Raw genomic sequence first — 14,989 nt, forward strand, 5'->3', positions numbered from 1 at the left:
GTGCCTGCCCTTTTGATACAATGTGTATCCTTGGATGTTAAGCTCCCAAGTATGATCTTTCAGCCATGATTTGGTGATGCCCACAATGTCATACCTGCCGATTTCTAACTGCCTTACAAGATCTACCTTTTTCCACATACTGCTGCCATGTTACACTTGGGCTCAACCCACTGACTGCACTTTTGCCCAATCATTTGCCTGTCCTTCCTCACAGTCTCACTACACACTGCATCTAGTTGTATATCAACCGCCCCATCGTTCGACTCCCATTCTCCTGGCAAATTAGTTTAACTCTTCCCCCCCCCCCCCAAACAGGTCCAGCAAACCTCCCCATATGGATATTGGTCCCCCTCGGGTTCAGGTGTAACCCGACCTTTTTGTCCAGGTCGTGCACAGGAGATCCCAATATCCAAAAATCTGAAACACTGTCCCCTTCACCAATTCCTCAGCCACACATTTATCTGCTAAATAATCCTGTTCTTACACTTACAGGTGCATGGCACAGGCAGCAATCCTGAGATTACTGTGCTGGAGGTAATCCATGTCAGCTTTCTATCTAAATCCCTAAAATCTCTCTTCAGGACTCCTTCTTCCAACCTATATTGTTGGCACCAATATGTACCACAACTTTCAGCTGTTCATCCTCCCCCTTTTAGAATGCTGTGGATGTGATTTCTGATCCTGGCGCCTGGGAGGCAACGTGCCCCTGTGTCTCTTTCACGTCTTTGGAATCTCGTGTCTGCTCCTCGAACTATGGAATTCCTTATTGCTACTGCACTTCCCTTTTAGCCACAGAGCCAGACTTCCTGCAGGAGGACTGGTTGCTGCAGCTTCCCCCGGCAGGCTGCTCCCCCATCCTCCTGTGCCCCCAGCGGTATCCAAAATTTATCACTGAGCCACAGGAGTACTCTGCACTGGCTGCCTGTACCCTTTCCCTCTCCTGACAGTCACCCGGGTGCCTAACTCCTGCAACTTGGGGATGACTACCTCCCTGTAGCTCCTAACTATCACCTCTTCATTCTCCCATATGAACTGAAGATCATCAAGCTATGGCTCCAGTTCTTCAACAAGGTCTCCAAGGAGTTGCAGTTTGACGCACTTGGTGCAGATGTAGTTTTCAGGGAGATTGGAGATCTGCCAGAGTTCCCACATCTTACACAAAGTTCATAACACTGGCCCTGGACTGATTCTTACTGCAATAGCTATGTATTAATAGATAGAGGAAAAAGGGGGGATAAAAAACTAGAAATTTAGATTCTCTGCCTGGTCTCACTCAAGCCTATTGAAGCAAAGCCTGTGCACTCCAACACCGGCCACTCTGGCAGATTGTAGTCACAGATTCAACAATGAGTTGCAGTAGGGAATTTTGAGTAAGCATTTGAAGGAAAAGAATTACTGGATTAAAATCTGAAGAGACCACTGAAGTAGCAGAGGCATGATGTGTTAAATGCCTTTTCTACAGTGTAGCATTTTAGTTTAAGGGTACACTGGGATAGGGCTGTAGGCACATGTTTTCTTGTGCAGATGACAGCTTTAACAAAAAAGTAGAACGCTGGAAGAACTAGGCAGTTCAATTCATGTCTGTAGAGGCAAAAGGAGTAAATCAACATGTTGATTTGAGACCCTGAATCAGGATTGAGAGGGAAAAGGAAAGATGGCTAGTGTGCTGTAGGTGATGGGTGGAAATGGGTGGGATTAGAATGATAGGCTGATGGTTTTTACGGGTGCTCCATTAAATGGTGCCTAGTCTAGGCTTGGTTTCACAGTTCTAGAGGAAATCATGTTATGAGATAGACCATGTAAGAAGAAGTCTCATCCTCTCTCCTGAGGGGGTGGTGTAGGTCCTCAGATGGTGGTAGGGAAGGAGTGAAGGGGCAGTACTCGGGTGGAGAAGGATTGGACCAGGGAGTCATGAAGAAAGCAAACCTTGTTGAATTGGGGGGTGGGGGAAGGAGGAGATGTCGATGGTAGTAGGATCGCTTCATGCTTCTGCCCCTTCAGATTTTTCAAGGTATTCTGATGGGCTGACTGCCTCCTGTGCTATATCATTTGTTTTTGAAGAGGGTAAGAATGTTGATAAAACTGGAATGAGCTGGTTAGATAACTCCAAGCTGCAGCTGCACATTAGTACCGATTTATTTTGCCATAAGGAAGAGTGGAAGAAAGCCAATGTAGTGATTCAGCATTGCCGTGATCACGACATCAATGTGGTGATGCAGCATGTTCGGGTGTGTGGATCCGGAACATTTAATGTCTATGTTAGCAAGGCTAAGTTGGACTGGCAGGTCATTGAGAAGCTGGCATAAAGCCAGGGAATGATGAGGGGAGAAATGAGTTTCCTCCTGAAACGTTGAACTTGAGTCAGAAAATGAGTCATGAAGTGAAACTTTGAGTAAATTGAGAGGGAAACGCATCCATAAAGACGTATCCTGTTGTGCCATCACTGACTCACTAATGTGTGTAGGTGAATGGCTGAACTGAATGTTGAAACATTAACATTAAACAGTTTTATCAATGTTGTTTAATACGTCCTTAAAGGTGGAAAGGAGAGCTGGGGGAAGGGAGGGTGGAAATTAGTCAATTTAAAAATCTAATCTCACTGAGTAGTAGACACAACACGAGACTAAATTTAGAGACTCTGTGAGCTGATAAATCTATTTCATATAAGTGGATGAGTCCAATGAAGTTATTTAACCAGGTGAAAATTTCTCCATAAAGGAAGAGTTAGTTCTTGTATGAGCAGAACCTGAGAGAATGGAGATCAATACCAGCGTGAGGCAGACCTCACAATGAATCCAAAAAAGTATTTGCAGGGAGGCTGCATTTGATATTAGTTGAAATTAGTCAGCTCCATCATGTGTGCTAGCTTCCATAGTACCCAAGATGTCTTCAAGGGGTGTACCTTAGGAAGGCAGCATCCATCATTAAAGATCCTCACCAGTCAGGACATGCCCTCTTCTCATGATTAGCATTGGGAAGGAGGTACAGAAGCCTGAGGCATACACTCAGCAATTCAGGAGGAGCTTCTTCCCCTCTGCCATCTAATTTCTGAATGGACTTTGAACCCATGAACACTAGCTCACTACTTTTTATTTGTTCTTTTTTTTTGCACTACTTATTTTAACTTCACTGTTTTATATATGTACAAACCATATCTAATATACTGTAATTTAGATTTTTTCCTCTATCTGTGATGTATTTCATTGTACTACTGCCATAAGGTTAACAAGTTTCGCAACATATGCCGATGATATTAAACCTGATTCTGCTCCTTAAAGTACTTGGATGCGCTTGGAGCTCCTGAAGGTTCAGTCAGCTTTAAGTTGATTTACTGTGCTTCAGAATGTGATCAGGATTTACAGGTGCAGTTGGCAAAATGTTAGGTAGTTGGTCGATAATGTGATACCACATCTGACAAAAGTTATAATTAAGAAGCCTTCTGATACAATTGAATATGGGATAGATAGGGTGAGTAGTTTTTTTTCCCACAGGATGGAAATGTCACGCACTAAAAGGCATAATTTTAATTTGGGATTGGGTAGGGAGTTTAAAGGAGATTTGTAAGGCAAGTTTTTCTTTAAATAATGGTTGGTGCCTGGGAGGTGATGAAAGCAGATGATACAACACTAACATATGAGACATTTTAGACAGGTAAGGGATGGAGGAATATTCACTCAGTGGCCACTTTATTAGGTACCTCCTAATAAATAGGGTCATCGACTTCAAGGCCTGATGCGTTGAGCATTCAGAAATGCCCTTCTGTGCACCACTGTTGTAACGCATGTTTACTTGACTTACTGTCTTTGTGTCAGCTTGAACTGTTCTGGCCATTCTACTCTGACCTCTCTCATTAACAAGATATTTTGCCCATAGAACTGGCACTCACTGGATTTTTTTTGGGTTTTTTTTTTGCACAATTCTCTGTAAAATCTAGAGACTGTTGTGCATAAAAATCCCAGGAGATCAGCAGTTTCTGAGATACTCGAATCACCCCATCTGGCACCAGAAATCATTCGTCAGTCAGTCACTTGGATCACATTTTCTTCCCCTTTCTGATGTTTGTTCCGAACAAAAGTTGAACTAATCTCGAACACGTCAGCATGTTTTTATGTATTGAACTGCTGCCACATGATTGGATGATAAGATATTTATATTAAGGAGCAGATGTGTCTAATGAAGTGGCACTGAGTATACACCATACACAGGCTGATGGGATTGATTTAAATTGGCATCATGGTTGCCACAGACATAGTGAGACAAAAGCCCTGTTCCTGTGTTGTACTGTTCTATATAATGGATAGAACATGTTGTGCAAGCACATTTAGCAGGATAAAGCATGTGAAAGCAACAGCAGCATGTGTTTAAATAATAAAACATGCTAACATGATAAATATAAAGAATTCCCTACAATTAGCCCGGCAAGCCTGAGGTTATATTGAGTTTGATTCTTATTTCACACCTTGGATTACATTGTTTCTGGCTACAGTTCTAATATCCCCTGGGATCAATAAAATATGACTATGACTATGATCTGGAATTTGGAGCTTGTATTGCATTGATGGGCTGAAGTGCGAGGTAATAAATTTATTGCAGCGTTTCACTCATTCTTGTCATTCATGTTGTTTTTATTTCCTCAGGATTTATTCCTTGAATAGCTGGAATAGTTTTAAACGTGGAGACTTCGTCTGAAATCCACAGTTTTACAGGTACGACAGATTTTCAGATTTGTACTCTTTCAAAACCACCCCGCCGCCCCATCTAGTTTGGTCAGTTATTGCAAGTTTGTTCTGAATCATGAAGTTTATTAACTAATTTTAGCAAAGATACCTCTGGGGCTTTCAGTTTTTTATACTAAGAAATAGAAAAGGTAATACTGGTGATAGTTATTAGAAATGCATGGGCAGTTTTGCTTTTTTATTTTTGAAGTGTTGGCATTGGTTTGTTATTGTCTTGTACCAAGGTACAGTGAAAAGCTAGTCTTGCATACTGATCATACAGATCAAATCATTACATAGTATATTGAGCTAGAATAAGATGAGACAATAATGCAGAGTGAAGTATTAAAACTTAAAAGCCAAAAGGTGCAGTGCAGGTAAACAATAAAGTGCAAAATTGTAACAAGGTGGATTGTGAGGTCAAGAGTCCATCTTATCAGACAAGAGGTCCATTCAAATGTCTGATAGCTGCCCTTGAGCCTGGTGTTATATGCTTTCAGATGTTTGTATCTTCAGTTTGATGGAAGAGTAGAGAGGACAGAATAAATGGGTCAGCTGAGTTCTTTGGTTATGTTACTCACGTAATATGAGCAATTTTCTTAAATTTGCACTTTCAGATTTGATGACTTTTAAGCATTGGTAATGGACTTTTCAAAATTAAGACACTTAAATATGACCTTTGACAAAGGAAAATCTATAATAGCAAAAGGAGAAATTAATTGAATACTATCACTTTTTAAGATGCAGCAGAAGCAAATTTGAATGAAATACATGCAATGGGGCTGTTTCAAATATACCTGTCGTGAGATTAATTTGAACAACTTGTAGTTAAAAGATTATTGTAGTTGATACTTAAAGTTATCATTTGCCTATGAGTGTAGGGCCCTATCAGTTGCAAAGTATGGCTCATTGCTTTCAGGAAAAGGGAAAGTAAAACTAATGCTAACTTTGCTTAGAGTCATCCCAATTAACACCAGTTACTTCCTCTTGGATGTGCTAAACATTTGATGTATTAGCTTGCAAATTGCCAAGAGCAAAAATGCTTAACTTGTTACTAATTTCTGCCCTCTGCTGCCTTAACAGGGTTAGAGATTTTGGGTAGAATTTCTAATACAATTTACTGTTTGGCCTCTTGTACACATTGGCAAGTTCTCAATGTTGCATTTTCCTCTTGTTAAAGGCAACAGTTACTGGCAAAACAACTATAACCTTTTGTGAAGGGCCTTATGGTTCTGAGGTTCATCTGATATATGGGGAGGCTTCTCTTTTAATAGCTGGTGTTTTTAATAAATAAAAAGAACTAATAAATTCTCAGACACAAACAAGTTCCTCCAGCATTTTGTGTGTTGGTTGTAATAAACTCTCAGTATTGTCTAAATATAAAACCTTGTGTATAGTGAGAATATTTGATGCAAAATTACAATTTGATTGAATTTAAAACTTGTATAAATACTATAATGAATTCATAGATGCAAATATTTATAAAATAATTTGATACCTTGTCCTCACAGCAGTCATTCTCCTTTTCATTTTATAATGAGATTACTTGGGATCACCATTGTTGCCAATTCTAAATTTGTGCCTATTGGTAAGCAGTCTCTGTCTTGAGCTCGTTCATCACACACGTACTGATGTAACACACATAAAATGCTAGAGGAGCTCAGCATCCATGGGGGAAAAAGGAAGCAGTCGACATTTCTGACCGAGACCCTTCTGAAGAAATTTCGACCGTTTACTCTTTTTGTTTTTCCCCCATAGACGCTGCCTGATCTGCAAAGTTCCTCCAGCATTTTGTGTGTGTTGCTTTGGATATACAGAATCTGCAGATATTTTTTTGTTTATGTACTGATGCCATTCACTGTGTTAGATTTTCATCAGTGATGATCTTGGCAAACTCACCAATGAATTCCTCTACTGCTTTGTGATCAAATGCTTTATCACCACAGGCAATTCAGGAACAACTTCTTCCCCTCTGCCATCCCATTCTAAATGGACATTGAACCCGTGAATGCTATCTCACTTTTTTTTTCTGCTTCCACACTACTTATTTTAACTATTTAATATACATATGCTTACTGTAATTCAGATTTTTTTCCTATGTCATGTATTGCATTGTACTGCTGCCACAAAGTTAATAAATTTCACAACTTGTGCTGATGATATTAAACCTGATTTTGATTCCATTTCAAATCCTTAAGAATTTAATGCTGTGCCTTTTCTCAAATTTTGCATCTGGCTTGCTGAATATTCACAATTACCTTCTATTTTCAGTTCATCGTGATAGATCTTTGCTTGCTTCATGATCAGCATTCCATTGAGTGGCATACATTCACTCTGCTGAAGAATCCACTCTTTCAATACATGATCTAGATTTTCATTTTTCGCTTTATGCAGTGTTTTTCCATTTTTTCATGAACTCCTGTTTATTGTGTATGTGAGGTCACTTCTCAAAACTGTTTGTAGCGCGCAGAGACGTGTGCATCGCCTGGGAACCTTCCCAGCACCTTGTGGAATTTTCCATTTGTGATGTCATGTCAGGACTCAAAAAGATTTTTGGAGTTTGGCATTTCAGATAAGGTGGTACTCAGCCTGTATGAAAACCAGTGCTGACTTTAACCTTTGAAATTGTCCTTTACAGCACTCACCACCACTCCCTCCACATAAGCACATTGTACTGTTTTTTTGCTCGAAGCTCTTGCTGTGTGGTTTGTGGACTAATTCCTATGTTCTCAGGATCGCACAGTGAAGTTGCAAAGCATTCTTGGGCAATGACTAACAGGGAAACTCTACCTGTGACAAGGAGGCCAATCCCACTGCTGAGGTCTAGTGACAAGCTTGTGAAGTTAGAAGGCTGGTAGAGGCTTGTTAGGTTTCTATCCATTTTAAGATCCTGCCCCTCATGTTTTTTTCGCCTTGATTTTAAATCTGAACCAGAAGAAAAAAAGCAGTGGATTTAAAGTTTATTTTCCCAGAAATTAAGGTGAGTGCAGTTCGAAGCTGACAGAGAGCTGGGTCAAGTGTTTGGGAACTTTAGTATGAATTAAGAAGGCTTACCAGGGTGAAAATCCAGCCACCCCCAATGATTAAACTTTAACATATTTCTCTTTTTATAAAGGTGGGGATTCTGTGGCACTGGCATTTAAAAACTAGAGATAGGTGAATGGGTTCAGTTTAATTCGCCTCAACATGTTGCTTAATTTTCATTGAAACAGAAGTAGAATTTTGATGGTAGGGTTACTTGATAAACCAGATTCCTGAATGGATGTTTCACAACAATGAGTTTTGCAGTTAAGTTATTATAGCTTCAGTTTGAAATGGCACCTGAGCAGTAAATGCAGAAATGAGAGTTGATCATGTGTCCATGCACTCAATATCTGTGGACAGGATTTTTAATGATTCAGCTTAATGGCACTGTCACTGCTGTAAAGTAAGTAAAGCCTGACCGTTCCTTTTGTGAAATATTTGTGTGTTTGCTTGGGAGGAAAAAAAAAATTAGCTCCTTTAGTTTTAAATATGCAGCAGGTATGCTCTAAGGAGTCTGTAATGCTGGGATTTTACTAAACTTGAGTCTTTAATAATGAGCAGCATACACAAAACGCTAGAGGAACTCGACAGGTCAGGAAGCATCTATGGAAAAGAGTAAACAGTTGATGGCCTTGATGAAGGGTCTCGGCCTGAAACGTTGACTGTTTACTCTTTTCCACAGATGCTGCCTGGCCTGCTGAGTTCCTCCCGCGTTTTGTGTGTGTTGCTTGGATTTCCAGCATCTGCGGATTTCCTGAGGTTTTTAATAATTAGTAGATTGAGGTACTACTATCAGTGGATTTAAGCAATGCAAGCGGTTAATGCGTGTTCTTTTGGCTGCTAGGCAATGCATATTGTGCTGGGGTCCAAAACAATACAAGAGGTTAATTGAAAAATTACTTCCAAGTTTGGCAGTACTGGCAATGATTTTTATTAGTCTTTAAGAAGTGCGCAACATGAATGGATTTTGTCCAAAGCCCTCAGAGGAAGTATTCAGATGTAAAGCTAGAGTAATACTTCTCATCAAAGCCATATTGTGCTATGTTGTGCTGTTTGAAGCAGTACCATCCCACAGTGATGGTATTCAACCCTAGTTTAGTGATGGCCATGAAGCATGCCATTGATGCAGAAGAAACAGTGGCACATTAAATTCTTCTTTCCCTTGTCATTAAGGAGCTGGTGCACTTGTATTAATGGCTGTTCAAGATCTGGCTTGGTGTCACTGCATTCACTACAGGAGCAAGCTGTTGTAAAAGAATTGAAGTTTCACCCTAGTGCCAAAGGGTCGTGTAAACATAAATTGTAGGCTGAAGCAGATTCTTGAATCAAGTGGTCGTGAACCTACATTTACAATTCCCACCTTGCATTATTCCAAAATGTTTTAACTATTAGATACTTGCAGCCTAATGTGGAAAAACTAGCCCTGGGAACAGAAGTAGATGTGGTTAAGTAATCCTGGGAAAGGAACAGTCATCTCTTTCCTCATCACCTAGGAACAAAAATGGGCTGTTTTGGGAGTAAGATTCTCTCAAGCCAGTGGTGATTAAGTACTTCCTGATCCTTGAGTGGCCACCAGCAGCATTTTTAGCATTCTTTACTCATATTGTTGCTCCGGCTTGGGACTGTAGATATTATAGAATAATTTTAATGGCTGAGCTACATGTTTTAAACTTCATATTTGTGATAAGATAAAGTGGGCAGATATCCAAAGCATTGTAGAGCTGAACCTGGTAAAAGCTACAGGCATTTGTAGATGTATAAATTCAATATAAATCATCTTTAAGACTAGAGGAAATAGGGATAGAAGCACTAATAATAATAATTGAATGTGTGAACACCTGAAAGCTAAAATTACTTATCCCTTTACAATTTTGTTTTACAAGGTAAATGTAGGGAAGTTCTGTCCCCCCCCCCATCTAAAACCAGGGTTCATGATTTCAAAAGAAGGGTCAGCCATCCTATAGGGGGGAAAAAATTCATCTTGAGGATAGCCATGAAGCGTATCTGCACCCAAGAGAGTTGCAGTGATTAAAGGATCTTGCCCCAAAGCAGGCTGTTTTTTGTTCTGAGTGATCAGTCAATTGCCAAGTATATTAAAGGCAGACGTTAGTAGATGGAGACAGCAGCTATGTTTCATCAAGAGTTTAAGGAGATTTGGTTTGTCACCTAAAACACTCAAAAATTTCTACAGATACATTGTGCAGAGCATTTAGTCTGGGTGCATCACCGTCTGGTATGGGGGTGGGGGGGGGGTACTGCACAGGATTGAAGTAAACTGCAAAGTGGTGAAATCAGCTCCATCATGGGCACTATTCTCTGTAGTACCGAAGGCATCTTCAAGGGGCAGTGCTTCAGACAGGTGGTGTCTCATCATTAAGGACCCCTACAATCCAGGAAATGCTCTCTTCTCATTTTTACCGCCAGGAAGGATGTGCAGAAGCCTGAAGGCGCACACTCAGCGATTCAGGAATAATTACTTCTGGTTTTCCAAATGGATATTGAGACTATGAGCACTACCTCATTACTTTTTTTTCCTGTATTTGCACCACTTGTTTTAATTTAACTATTTAATATGCATGTATGTAATTCCAGAATTCCCCCTGTATTTATCATGTATTGCATTGTACCGCTGCCACAAAGCTGCCAAATTTCACAATGTATGCCAGCAATATTAAACCTGATTCTGACAAGACACTGCAGATACTGGAATCTGGAAGAACACAGTGCGTCAAAAAGCTTCTGAGAGAGGAAAGGAATAGTTGACATCAGGACTGCAGATTTGACAGGTTTAATAGATTTTTCAACACAAATGGAAAGGATATGAGTTTCGTGCTGGAGTATAGTATGAAGGTAGAGGAGGATATGAGTCTCATGCTGGAGTATAGTATGAAGGTAGAGGAGGCGTGAAGGGTCAGATCCTCTACTCGTGTCCCAAACTCTTGCCCTGCAGCTAAGCTCCTGTTACTTGGACTGAATGTTATGACTGCATTATTGGTCAGAAATATTTCAGCTGTTTTTATCTGTGGTCTCTGCGTCAGTTATGCTTCCTTCTGTGTCAGTCATTGTTAACATTGCCTAGTGCTTCCTTTGTGTTCCTGGGCTGTTTTCTCTGTGTGCAACAGCCCATATAAAGGTATTCTAGCTATTTCCATTTGTGGAATGTGGTTGTTCTGGATTTTATCTTTATTCTTGTTTCCTTAGATAATTTGGTTCTTTCCATTCTCTCATCCACTTTGACAAATGTTGAGTACTCGTTCGTTCACCATAGCTTTGCTTGCCTTTTATTTTCAATGTTATCTAAAATTATTTTTATTTTCTACAAACTGTTTTTTAAGCCAGTGGAAGCAAGTCCAATACTCCGCCTTTCTTGATCCATATCAGTGACCTTACACAAGATATACTGTTCAACTGCATTGCCTGTAGCAAAAACAGATGGCAGGTCATCAAAGGTATCAACGTAATAGCAACGCAAGTTCAGAAAAATGCAAACAATATACTGGGTTCATTTCTGACAGATTAGAACTGAAAATGGAGAAGTTGTTAATAAATCAAAAAAGCTTCAAATCTTGGAATTATGTAACAGAACAAAATGCTGGTAAAAGTCAGCAGCGAAGGCAGCATCTGTGGAAAGTAAAACAGTTAACATTTCATTTCCAGGACCTCTCTGTCAGAACTGACAGATGCTTTTGATGAAGGATCTCAGACCTGAAATACGCCTTTGCAGACTGTGGGTTAGTGAAGAGGGTGTGGAGAGAGATGCAAGGGCCCGTGTTATGGTTCATCTCGAGGTGTGTGACAAAGTAATCTCTGATCTACGGGCTTGTTCCCAGGGACGGACGGACACGTGCACACGGACATCAAGCGCTGCTGGAAGGTCACCAACCTGATGAAAGATGCCGATTGGTCTGCCTGAAACTCTTGGTCTGCCAGCACACTAAGGTGTCTTGAGAGGAATGCTGCTGACTGGCACATTCCAGGCTACAGGAGTACATGCTGAGGGGCACGTTAAAGCTTGGTGCAGCCATCGCAAAGGATTGGTGGGGAGGGACAACAGTATAGGTTTCATCTACTACTGGACAGCGAGGGAGCCAGTTTGGACAAGGAAGCCTTTCAATTATTGTGATAGTGTACTACCCCAGGAGTCCACATGAGTGACTACAGTCCCAATGGTTTTAAGGAATGTAACAGAACACTTCTTAATGCATTGTCTATATGAATGTAAGAATGAAAAGGTATTGCATGGTTTATTCTTGTAAATATTTTTATGATTAGAGTTTACTTTGAGATATTATATTCTCTTTCCACTGATGCTGCTTTATTGGCAAAATTATGTGAAATGTGTGTTCTTGTGTTGCAAAATGATCGAGGCTCTGGAGTTGTTGTAGAGCAGATTCACAAGGATGATGGAAGAAATGTTGTAATGGTCTGAACCAACTGGACTGATGAGGAGGCTTGCTCAAAACGAAGCTTTTAAAATTCTGAAGGTATTAGATAAGATGTGTTTGTGGGAAATATTTACTGATTTATTGAGATATAGCGCAGAATAGGCTCTTCAAGCTGCGCCACCAGCAACTTCTGATTCAATCCTAGCCTAATCACAGGACAATTTACAATGACCAATTAATCTACCAACCGCTACATCTTTGGACTGTGGTAGAAAACTGGAGCACCCGGAGAAAACCTATGCGGTCACGAGGAGAGACAGTGGTGGGAATTGAACCCAGTTTGCTGGTACTATAAGGTATTGTGCTAATCACTACACAATTATGCCAGAGGATCTTGGGCGCTTTAAGTAGAGCTGATAAATACCATGGAATCTAGGAAAAATACCCGAGGAATCAGAATGGGATTTATTGTTGCTGACTTGGAAGATGTTTTGTGGCAATAGTACAGTGGAAAGACGGGATGAATTTAAATTACAAAAATAAATCATGCAAAAGATATTGGGGTAGTGTTCATCGATTTATGGACCATTCAGAAATCTGATGAAGAGGAGGGAGCTGTTTTAGCAGCAGTCGGGCTCCTATAGCATCTCATTGCATCTGGAGCTAGCTTCTGTGCTGAGCATTTGAAGTTTTAAAAAAAAAAGCAATGATGAATTTAAGTGAAGTTGGATGAGTATGAAGGGAAATGGGAGATCTTCATATTAGAAGATGAGACACTGCTGCAGGATTAAGTTGGGCATAAATGCAGCCATAGTTCAATTGAGTGAAAAGCCCAGGTTTTGTGCTCAGTGCAATTCTCACGTGGCATGGCTATTGGTACTTTGTTACTGTTTACTCCAAATCTTGTGCTTCCCATTTAAATTTAATTGTTTTCTGGAAATCCAATTTGAATGCTTGTTTAACATAATTATTTAAGTGTCCAATAAAAAGAAAGGATTTAAAAAAACTTAAATTGAGGAATGGGTTAAATCTTTTTTTTAAATCATGCTTGCCATCCCATGCCTGGCCTAGATTTAATAAAAAAGTAAGGTACAGTTTTTGTTTTGGTTGCCTCGGTTTCTGATATTTTTGGTGCACGGGTATGTATGTCATTGTGGCTGCAACAGCATTGTTCTCACAATATCCCAACAACCTCAGTTCACTCCTGTTTCCAGGTAACTGTACTAGTGCAGGATATCAAAAGTGATTTGCAAGAAGATCAATGTATGAAAGTTTTTATTTTTAAATTTCAAAACTACGTAAAATGGCAAAAGTAGTTCTGTTCTACATAGCAAGATCTCAAGTAAAATGGAAATTAAAATTACTTTTGATATTAAAAGAGGAGCAAATGTCACTAATACACTGGCTGGTATCTACTCCACTTCAAATCTTATGAAATTCAGAGTAAGCAGGCTATATCTTTCAAAGGTAGGAAGACATCTGGGAGTGCTTATTGCACGAGATGGCTAAATCTTTGCTCATGTTTGGATACATAATGGCTCCCACATAACTGAGATCAGACATAGGCCAAATTAACTCATTCAGTACAGTTAACAAAATCTTTCCACTGGGATGTAATGGGGCTGATAATGCAGTGACTGCCATTTTATTATTGATGCGCAGTGTTTGCTGTGTATAAATAGTTTTTATTAGAGGAATTGGCTGGTATGAATTTATGAAAAGATCATTTAAGTACCGTAAATCCTAGAGAACTGTAGTTGATGTGGATTTGGTGTAGATAGATTTGAGCGATGCCTTAAAAAGAATACCATATGTACATTGAAGGATGCAGAATGAAAAAGAAGTTACTAAAATTGGTGAGAAGAGAGGGAATGGAAGGCAAAGTTTTCGTGCTTGGAAGTTTGTACATGGAGTCAATCTTTTTTTTCTGTGCAAGTGAAAATTATTCTTTCATAAAGTGATGGATAAGCTCCATTGACTATCAAGTCAATTTGTACCACCAGTTGATGTTGAGTCAGGCACTCTGGTCTGCCTGTATTGATAATTGATTTCTACTTCAGACTTCTGTGGAATGTTATAAATTCCCGTTCAACTCTCCTGCAGAGTGATGGCTAGAAAGTTATGTCACATTGGATTGCCTGTAAATGGATACTTTGGAAAACTGTTTCAATTACAATGCAATAATATGCCAGTTTGAGGAGAGATCCTTAGGCTACTGACTTCCCTATCACATTTTTATATTGACATGGTCTCTGATGTTTTGATGTTTTGCACCACTGCAAAGCAAGCAACGTAACTGCAGAAGATAATGAGGTCATTCCGTGGTGTCTGAGGGTGAACAGCTTGAAATGAATTGAGAGTTTGGCAAACATGTTCAGAGCCACATGGAGAGGATTTTGATGGGCTCATAGAGTGCATCTCTGATTACATCAACTTCTGTGTGGTCTGCAATGTTCCGACAAGAACTGTCCTTTGTATTCAAATGACAAGCCATGGGTGACAAAGGACATTAAGGACATCCTGAACGCTAAAAAGAGGGCGTTCAGAGATGGAAATAGGGAGGAGCTGAGGGCAATAGAGAGGGACCTGAAAGCCAGGATCAGGGAGGCTAAAGACAGGTAAAGGAGGAAGCTTGAGTGGAAACTCCAGCAGAACAACATGAGAGAGGTCTGAAGGGGGATGAGGACCATCACTGGGTTCAGGCAAACTAGCAACAGAGGAGCTGAAGGCAGTGTGAACAGGGCTAATGAACTTAACCTGTTCTTTAACAGATTTGCCATTGTGGCCTTTGCCCATCCCCCACATGAGCCATCTGCTGTCGGCCCCCAACCAACACATATTCCACTCTCTCCTCCTACCCCTCCT

The 14,989-nt window shown here is 40.1% G+C and overlaps 1 protein-coding gene across 5 annotated transcripts in view; it reads left to right on the top strand.

The window, feature by feature from the left end:
• rhbdf1a (rhomboid 5 homolog 1a (Drosophila)) overlaps window positions 1–14,989 on the top strand; it is a 387,291-nt gene that overhangs the window by 145,184 nt on the left and 227,118 nt on the right. For 4 of the 5 annotated variants that reach the window (XM_063058799.1, XM_063058803.1, XM_063058801.1 and 1 more), the window contains one exon: window positions 4,638–4,706. The exons of the other annotated variant lie outside the window; for it this stretch is intronic. The gene's annotated coding sequence lies outside the window, so the exon portion shown is untranslated. The remainder of the gene's footprint in view (window positions 1–4,637; window positions 4,707–14,989) is intronic. 5 annotated transcript variants of the gene reach the window in all.

This window comes from Mobula hypostoma, chromosome 9, assembly GCF_963921235.1.
Source record: "Mobula hypostoma chromosome 9, sMobHyp1.1, whole genome shotgun sequence".
Classification (NCBI taxonomy): Eukaryota; Metazoa; Chordata; class Chondrichthyes; order Myliobatiformes; family Myliobatidae; genus Mobula; species Mobula hypostoma.